The sequence below is a fragment of the Melospiza melodia genome, unplaced genomic scaffold, assembly GCF_035770615.1.
Source record: "Melospiza melodia melodia isolate bMelMel2 unplaced genomic scaffold, bMelMel2.pri scaffold_62, whole genome shotgun sequence".
NCBI classification, from domain to species: Eukaryota; Metazoa; Chordata; class Aves; order Passeriformes; family Passerellidae; genus Melospiza; species Melospiza melodia.
In genome coordinates, this window is record NW_026948801.1 from 1,194,852 (window position 1) to 1,197,471 (window position 2,620).

The following is a 2,620-nucleotide window of genomic DNA, read 5'->3' on the forward strand; positions in this document are numbered from 1 at the left end:
TGCAGCGCCTGCCCCGGGCAGCCCGACTCCCCCCCAGGGAGGGTCCCCCGCAGCCCCGGCCCAGCGCTGGTGCTCTGCCGGCACCAAACACCGGGACCCCCAAAATTCTGCCAGGCCGGAGCCACCGAGGGGTGCCCGGCCCTTGGCCTGCTATAGATTGCAATATTGGCTTTGTGCAAATGTTAACATGGATTTTATATGGGTGCTGTTAAAATAACTTTGTTATAAAGATACAGTTTTTACTTCTGTTGTTAATTACCAGCTATCAGCACTCATCCTCTGAAGGCAGTGTGGGCAGCGGCCAAAACTGAAGATGATAAGAAAGGACCAAAACCACAACCAAGGAATACACATGCCCTAAAAAGGTGGAACTGAGGAGGACCCATGCTAAACAGCTCTTGGAATACGGAAACTTCTTTGGGAAAAAAGTTTACTATGCATAAGTGTCACAGACATCTTTTATGGAAAATCCTTTAATCCTTAGGATTTTTCCTCCTTCAGAGCTGAGAGGCCTCAGGAACAAAATGTAAACATTGATTATCTGCTGCTGTGGAACACAACAGGTGGATCTGTGATTGGTCTCATGTGGATGTTTCTAATTAATGGCCAATCACAGTCAGCCGGCTCGGACAGAGAGTCCGAGCCACAAACCTTTGTTATCATTCCTTCTTTTGCTATTCTTAGCTAGCCTTCTGATGAAATCCTTTCTTCTGTTCTTTTAGTATAGTTTTAATATAATATATGTCATAAAATAATAAATCAAGCCTTCTGAAACATGGAGTCAGATCCTTGTCTCTTCCCTCATCCTTGGACCCCTGTGAACACAGTCACAGTCAGACTAAACAGCAAGCTGCAGACTGAACTCACAGATGCACATTTCACCTCAATCCAAATGGATTTCTCCTCTGGAAAATTCCCCCTCTGCCTCAGAGCCCTCTCCCCAGGCTGCGCCCCAGCCTGGCCTGAGCACTCGATGCCAGCAGTGGGAAAAGCTGCACTGCCAGAGGGATCGGGGGCGGGCCGGGCCTCAGAGTAATTCTAGAGCTAAAGCGTGAGAGACATCAGAGCCGCTCAGATAATACATGCCAGCGCTCATCCCGGGCCCGGCCACCGCCTCCTCCTCCTCCTGCTGCTGCTGGGGCCCTCCCAGCCCGGAGCCGCCGTTTCCAGCGCCCAGGGCCGCTCTCTGTGGCTGCAGCCGGGCCCCGCCACAGCAGCCCTTGGCCCGGCGCTGGAGCCGGTGCCGCTGTTGGCAGCAAAACCCCCCCCGGGCAGAGCCGCCCCGGCCCGGCTCTTCCCGCGGCCCCGGCTCGGCGCCGCCGCCATCGCCCTCAGCGGCCTCAGCCCTGCGCCGCCTCGCCGGGCCCTGGGCCTCAGCACCCTTCGGGGACCGCGCTCGGGGCAGCGACCGCTCGGGGCAGCGCGGATCGGCCCAGCCCTGCACCAGCCCCGCTCGGGCACCGCGGATCTGCCCGGCCATGCTCGGCCCCGCTCGGGCACGGCGGATCTGCCCGGCCCCCCCAGCCCCGCTCGGGCGCCGCGGATCCGCCCGGCCCCCCCAGCCCCGCTCGGGCACCGCGGATCCGCCCGGCCCTGCACCAGCCCCGGGCCCGGGCCCGGCCCGCACCCCGCACCCGCCGCTCCGCTGCCAGGGACACGCGGCCGGAACGGGCAGGGCCGGGCTGGCAATGGGACCCGCCCGCAGCCGCCTCCGCCTGCCCCGGCACCAATCAGCGCCTTCCACCCACCGCAATGGGCATTTTGAATAACGCGCGGTTTCTTATTGGCTTTTGGCAGATATTCAAACGAATACTTTATGTGTTACGTTAGAAAGTGATGCTGTATTAGTTTTCTTAAGTAGTGTGTTAAATCTAGTTGTAGATTGCAACAAAGCGTTAAAATAGAAACTATGCTATGTAAGATACTTTTTTTTTTTTTTTTTAAAGAAAGGACTCACACCAGTCAGCAGCCAAAGGACACCTAAATCTTTCAGAGAAAGAGAATTTATTGCTCTCTTATCAGAAGAAACGAACTTCCTCCCGCCTCACTCGGGAAGAAGCCGTCAGGATTCAAAGGAAGAAGCTGACACTGACCAGACAGAATCCTGTGTTTGAATGGAATTTATGCATCATGTATGAGGTGTGTGAATATGCAACAGGTTATTGTTTTTTAAGGGTTAATCCCTTGTTAACGTGTGTCCTTTATCAGGCTTATTTTGCCCAGAAAAAGGTACCCGGACATGCATAACTCTTTGCTTCTATTGTCTCATATTGTCCTAATCCAAATTGTCCAAATTATTATTACTCTAATTATATTGCTATTTTATAACCATTTTATTATCATTCAACTTTTTGAAATTTTAAAAACACGTGATTAGCGTTTTTCACACTTTTTAACACCAATTCGTACATTAAAAGCAGGCATAGCTTCATTTTGTCGCTGGGATCACCCAGCCCCAGCTCTTTCACTCCCCAGCTGGTACCTGTGTCACAGGTGAGCAGGAGATGATGCTGCCCTCAGGAGCTGGGGCCCAGCACCCAGGTGCAGGTGAGGTGCAGCAGTTCTTTTCAGGGATTCTGAAGGTGAAGGAAAAGGAGGTTTATTTTCTGACTAACATTTA

At 53.3% G+C, this 2,620-nt stretch overlaps 1 non-coding gene across 1 annotated transcript; it reads right to left on the reverse strand.

The window, feature by feature from the left end:
* Positions 1-1,021: 1,021 nt before the first annotated feature.
* LOC134413977 (small nucleolar RNA SNORD45) lies at positions 1,022-1,104 on the reverse strand. The gene has a single exon (XR_010026631.1). It is a non-coding gene; the product is annotated as a small nucleolar RNA SNORD45 (small nucleolar RNA).
* Between the last annotated feature and the right edge of the window lie 1,516 nt (positions 1,105-2,620).